Genomic DNA, 6,970 nt, shown 5'->3' on the forward strand with positions numbered 1-6,970 from the left:
GGGGATAGTTGTTTGGAAGATTGTGTCGAGTGGATAGGTGGAGAAACTGTGTTCTTGAGGCGTTGAAGGACACCAGGTTCTTCTTGCCCCAATCGGAAATAATAGTAAGGTCTGAGGCTAAGCGTTCTGCAGCCTCCAGCCTTGAGTCGTTAAGTTCCTGAAGGGTGGGTCTTCTATTAAAAGAAGTTGAATAATGCAGAGTGGAATCATCAGCGTAGGAATGGATAGGACAGTTCGTTTTGGAAAGAAGATCATCAATGAACAACAGAAAAGAGTGAGATAGGACAGACCCCTGTGGGACACCACTGTTAATAGATTGAGGAGAAGAACAGTGACCGTCTACCACGGCAGAAATAGAACGGTCAGAAAGGAAACTGGAGATAAAGGTACAGAGAGAAGGATAGAAACCGTAGGAGGGTAGTTTAGAAAGCAAAGATTTGTGCCAGACCCTATCAAAAGCTTTTGATATGTCCAGCGCAATAGCAAAAGTTTCACCGAAACGGCTAAGAGAGGATGACCAAGAGTCAGTTAAGAAGGCTAGGAGATCACCAGTAGAACGCCCCTTGCGGAACCCATACTGGCGATCAGATAGAAGGTCAGAAGTGGAAAGGTGCTTTTGAATCTTACGGTTAAGGATTGATTCAAAAGCTTTAGATAGACAAGAAAGTAAAGCAATAGGACGGTAGTTTGAGGGATTGGAGCGGTCACCCTTCTTAGGTACAGGCTGTGTGAAGGCATACTTCCAGCAAGAAGGAAAGGTAGATGTTGACAGGCAGAGGCGAAAGAGTTTGACCAGGCAGGGTGACAGCACGGAGGCACAGTTTTTAAGGACAATAGGAGGCACTCCATCAGGTCCATAAGCCTTCTGAGGATTGAGGCCAGAGAGGGCATAGAAAACATCATTTTGAAGAATCTTTATAACAGGCATAAAGGAGTCAGAGGGGGGATGAGTAGGAGGAATATGCCCAGAATCGTCCAGAGTGGAGTTTTTAGAAAAAGTTTGAGAGAAGAGTTCAGCCTTAGAGATAGATGAGACGGCAGTGTTGCCGTCAGGACTGAGGAGTGGAGGGAAAGATGAAGAAGTGAAGTTGGAGGAGATGTTTTTGGCTAGATGTGTGTGCGAAAGAGAGAAAAGTGGCGGTCTACTTTCATTCGGGGAGTATGGTGCTGGTGCACGACAATGCATAATAATAATAATAATAATAATAATAATAATTTTATTAACAATAAACCTCTTTAAAAAATCGCACCAAGACTCTACCCCTTGGGTCGTGTGGAAATAAGGTCAAAGTGTAATATTTTAATGTTAGCGACCACTCCTTCCGCACTCCCTGGCCATCCCCAGCGGAACCTCACCATTCACCTGCATATGACTCACATCAGAATTTGCTTGACGGTCCTGGCATTCCATACATAGGTACAGTCTCCATATTTTATCATAATTATGCCATATCGCTGACACTGTATGGCAGATGGCAGACACACACTAAAAAAATGGCAGAAATGCGATAATTAAAGCAGACAGAGCAACTGGCAACTGCGGTGTGTTGGGTTGAGAAGAGCATGACAACGCCGCGGTGGCAACGCTGCCAAATGTTGTACAAATTTTTTTGTATTCACTCACAGACAGAGAATCAATCATAAAAAACATATTTGTTTTTATACTATAGTGAGAGAGAAAGAGAGAGACACGGAGAGAGAGAGAGAGAAGGGTGTGTGAGGCACGGTACGCGAAGTCAGTTGGAGACATAGCATGAGTGTCTAGCGGGCTGTCTACGTCAGAGCCGCCACTTAAGATTTGCCGGACTATGATACTAACCATTCCCCCCTTCTTTCTCCCCCAGATCACGTCAGCTGCTGCGACCCGGCCCAGGGATACTCGCGTCTCTCCCCACGTGGTAAGAATTCTACCCAGTAAGTTTCCTCCCCGGTAGGTTATCTCCCCAGTAAGTTGTCTCCCCAGTAAGTTATCTCCCCAGTAAGATGTCTCCCCAGTAAGTTATCTCCCCAGTAAGTTGTCTCCCCAGTAAGTTATCTCCCCAGTAAGATGTCTCCCCAGTAATTTATCTCCCCAGTAAGTTGTCTCCCCAGTAAGTTGTCTCCCAGTAAGTTATCTCCCCAGTAAGTTATCTCCCCAGTAAGTTGTCTCCCCAGTAAGTTATCTCCCCAGTAAGTTGTCTCCCCAGTAAGTTGTCTCCCCAGTAAGTTGTCTCCCCAGTAAGTTGTCTCCCCAGTAAGTTATCTCCCCAGTAAGTTGTCTCCCCAGTAAGTTATCTCCCCAGTAAGATGTCTCCCCAGTAAGTTATCTCCCCAGTAAGTTGTCTCCCCAGTAAGTTGTCTCCCCAGTAAGTTGTCTCCCAGTAAGTTATCTCCCCAGTAAGTTATCTCCCCAGTAAGTTGTCTCCCCAGTAAGTTATCTCCCCAGTAAGTTGTCTCCCCAGTAAGTTGTCTCCCCAGTAAGTTGTCTCCCCAGTAAGTTATCTCCCCAGTAAGTTGTCTTTCCAGTAATATATTTCATCTCTTCCCTTTCTTTTTCTCTCCCCCTCCTTCCTTTCCCTTTTCTTTTTTTCCTCCCCTCTTTTTATCTCTCCTTCCCTTTTTTCTTTCTCCCCCTCGTTCCTCTCTCTTCCCTTCTCTTTATCTCTCCCTCTCTCCCTCCCTTCTTCCTTTCCATTTCTTCCCTCTCTCTCTCTCTCTCTCTCTCTCTCTCTCTCTCTCTCTCTCTCTCTCTCTCTCTCTCTCTCTCTCTCTCTCTCTCTCTCTCTCTCTTCTATTAATTTCTTCCTTAACTACTTTTTCTCTCTTTCTTTCTTTTTCCTTCCTCTCTTCCCTCCTTCCTTTCTTCCTTTCTCCTTTCCTCCTTTCTTATCTCTTTTTCCCCTTCCATCATTCACCTTTTTACTTTTCTTTCTTTTCTTCTTTCTTTTCTTTTCTTTCCTCTTCGTCTTCATTTCTATTTTCCTTCTTTTCCTCTTTCTCTCCGTTCCTTTCTCCTTTTCCTTCTTTTCTCTCCTCTTCTCTTTTTTTCCCCATTTCTTCTTATTTTCCCAATTCTTATTTAACTGTTTCTTTGTTTCTCCTTCCTTTTTCTTCTCATCTCTTCTTCATTTTTTCTTTTGTTTCCTTCATTCCTTATTTTTCTCTTTTTCTTCCTGTTATTTTCCTTTTTTTCTAATTTTTCCTCTTTCTTTTTTTCCTTTCTCTTTCTATGCTTTTATTTTTTTTAGTTTTTATCTTCTTTTCCTTTTCCTTCCTTTCTTCTTCTCATTTCCTTCTTTTCCTTCTTTCCATTCCCTTTCCCTTCCCTTACATTTCCCTAAGCCAATTTCTCCTTCCTTCCTACATATCTCCTCTCTCTCTCTCTCTCTCTCTCTCTCTCTCTCTCTCTCTCTCTCTCTCTCTCTCTCTCTCTCTCTCTCTCTCTCTCTCTCTCTCTCTCTCTCTCTCGGAATGCTTACGTAACATTTTCAAGGGATTAGCTCGCGACCTCATTTTCTCTCTCTCTCTCTCTCTCTCTCTCTCTCTCTCTCTCTCTCTCTCTCTCTCTCTCTCTCTCTCTCTCTCTCTCTCTCTCTCTCTCTCTCTTTTTCTTCTTCCCTCCCTCCTTTCCCCTCCTTCAAATTCTTTTCTTCCCTCCCTCTCTCCCTTAACTCCTCCTTCTCCTCCTTCCTCCCTTTCTTCTTTTCTCCCTATTTCTCTCTTCTAACATTATTTTTCTATCTTATTTCTCCTCCTCATCTTCTTCTTCTTCTTATTTCTTCTTCTTCTTCTTCTTCTTCTTCTTCTTCTTCCTCTTCTTCTTCTTCTTCTTCTTCTTCTTCTTCTTCTTCTTCTTCTTCTTCTTCTTCTTCTTCTTCTTCTTCTTCTTCTTCTTCTTCTTCTTCTTCTTCTTCCTCCTCCTGCTCCTCCATCTTCCATCGTCTCCTCCCTCGCCATCTCCACCATCTTACCTTAATAAGCTTGCCCTCATCTCCTCCTCCTCCTCCTCCTCTTTCACCTTCACCTTAAAATCTCTAACCCTCCTCCTCCTCCTCCTCCTCTTCTTCCCCCTCCTCCTCCACCCCCTCTTCCTCCAGCACACCTTTACCTTTCTTAACCTTTCCCTCACCTTTCCCCTGGCTCCTCCTCCTCCTCCTCCTCCTCCTTCCTTCTTTCCTCAATATCTTCTCTCTTCTCATTTTCCTTTCCTTTCCTCCATTTCTTCCATGGATATGGCATGAATATTGTCCTCTTGGGATCACTATCAGCAGTGACCTGAAACATGCGAATCACTGTAAAAAAGTATATAACAAAGCCAACACTATGCTCGGGTTCATAGCGAGGAACTTCGAGTGTAAAACGTCAGACGTGATGCTATCCTTGTATAATTCCATGACAAGACCGCGTCTCGAGTATGCAGTACAGTTCTGGTCTCCTAATTACAGAAAGGACATTGATTTACTGGAGAGGATTCAACGACGCGCCACGAAAATGATTCCAACCTTAAGGGCTCAACCGTACGAGGAACGACTCAAGCGACTCAACCTCTATACATTGGAGAAAAGACGCCTACGAGGGGATATGATTCAAGTCTTAAAGTACCTGAAAAAGTTCAATAACGTCGATTACTCCAAATTCTTTGAACGGCAAACCAACTCAAGAACAAAAAATAACGGTTTACCCATTCAGTCGAGTCGATGTAACACAGATATTGGAAGGAGTTTCTTTTCAAACCGAGTCATCCGCCACTGGAACAATCTTCTCTCAGAAGTAGTAAATGCGAATACCATCAACTCCTTCAAATATCGAATCGACCGTCATTTCGTTGCGTCAGGAGTAAACTGAATACCGAGGTGCTTTCATCTGCTCCCCAGGCCCCAAACGGCTGTCCAGCAGATTAATTCACCAAAGCGGGCAACCTCGTAATGAGCCAATAGGCTTCCTGTTGCCTGCATTTCCATGTTTCCATGTTTCCTCTTCGTCTCTTCTTCGTCCTCCTCCTTCTCCTTGTTCATCCATCGAAAATTTCAGCTCTTCTTCTTTTTCTTCTTCTTTTTCTTCTTCTTCTTCTTCTTCTTCTTCTTCTTCTTCTTATCTTCTACGTTTTCTTCTTCTCCATTCTCTTTATTTCTCCTCCCAATCTCTTCTTCCTTCTAACAAGTAATCTTCCTTCCTTCTCTTTGTTTCCCTCCTCCTCCTCCTCTCCTCCTCCTCCTCCTCCTCCTCCTCCTCCTCCCAACCCATATAAAATCCCCTTCAAACTTTCCAAAGCTTCCCCGCATAACGCCTTCTCCTACTCCTCCTCCTCCTCCTCCTCCTCCTCCCCCTCCTTCTCCTCCTTCTCCTCCTCCTCTTCCTCCTCCTCCTCCTCCTCATCCTTCGGATATCAGCATCCTCTTCCTATTCAGCTTTTCCTCTTCCTCCCCAGTGCCTTTCTCTCCCCCCCCTTCCCCCCCCCGCCTCTCTCTCTCTCTCTCTCTCTCTCTCTCTCTCTCTCTCTCCGGGGGCAGACGGATCCAGATCAGGCACTATGTAGAGAGAGAGAGAGAGAGAGAGAGTAATTCAATTTGGGAGCGGACGGACATAAGTATAATTTGTTTCCAACGAGTAATATAAATAACAATAATAATAATAATAATAATAATAATAATAATAATAATAATAATAATAATAATAATAATAATAATAATAATAATAATAATAATAATAATAATAATAATAATAATAATAATAATAATAATAATAATAATAATAATAATAATAATAATAATAATAATAATAATAATAATAATAATAATAATAATAATAATAATAATAATAATAATAATAATAATAATAATAATAATAATAATAGCAACAAAAACAATATTAAAAACAACAACTACTACTACTACTACTACTACTACTACTACAACTACTACTACTACTACTACTACTACTACTACTACTACTACTACAATTACTACTACTACGACAAGGAGAGTAATAATATTGGTGATGATAGTGGTTGTGAAGATGAATTAACTTGTGATGGAGGTAGTGGTGGTGGTGGTGGTGGTGGTGATGATGGTGGTGGTGGTGATAGTGGTGGTGACGTAACAGGCGGTGGTGACGGTGTTGTTGTTGTTGTTGTTAATGGTGGTGATGATGACAGTGGCGGTATTGGTGGTGGTGGTGCTGATTGTAGGGGTAATGGTGTTAGTATTGGTGGTGATGGAGGTGGTGGTATTGGTGGTGGTAATGACGGTGTACCTGGTGTTGGTGGTATTGGTGGTGATGGAAGTGGTGGTATTGGTGGTGGTAATGACGGTGTACCTGGTGTTGGTGGTATTGATATTGTTGGTGTTGGTATTGGTGGTGGTGGTGGTGGTGGAGCATACAGTGTAAACAAACAAGATGGCCGCAGTGGGGGGTCGACAAGCTGGTTTATTTTCTCTCGCCGATCAGCTGATGTGATCTCTCTCTCTCTCTCTCTCTCTCTCTCTCTCTCTCTCTCTCTCTCTCTCTCTCTCTCTCTCTCTCTCTCTCTCTCTCTCTCTCTCTCTCTCTCTCTTTTCTTCTTACTTTCATTCATTCATTCGATTATTCATTCTTTTTCTTTCTTTCTTTTTTTCTTTCTTTCTCTCTCTCATCTACACACACACACACACACACACACACACACACACACACACACACACACACACACACACACACAAAGGCCCGTCACTTGAGCCCACAGGGAGAGAGAGAGAGAGAGAGAGAGAGAGAACATGCAAACAAACAAACACACACTGAATGAAAGACAAGAATCCATCCACAAACCACTTTTTTTTTCTTTTTCTTTTTCTATTTTCTTTTTTTCCTTTTAAGCCTTCATCGCTGCCACAAAAGGGAGTGTGTGTATACCTCTCTCTCTCTCTCTCTCTCTCTCTCTCTCTCTCTCTCTCTCTTGTTTGGATGTGTGATGTGTGATCTTTCTTTCTCCCCCTCCTTTCCCTCCTCCTCCTCC

This window comes from Eriocheir sinensis, chromosome 8 (assembly GCF_024679095.1).
Source record: "Eriocheir sinensis breed Jianghai 21 chromosome 8, ASM2467909v1, whole genome shotgun sequence".
NCBI lineage: Eukaryota > Metazoa > Arthropoda > Malacostraca > Decapoda > Varunidae > Eriocheir > Eriocheir sinensis.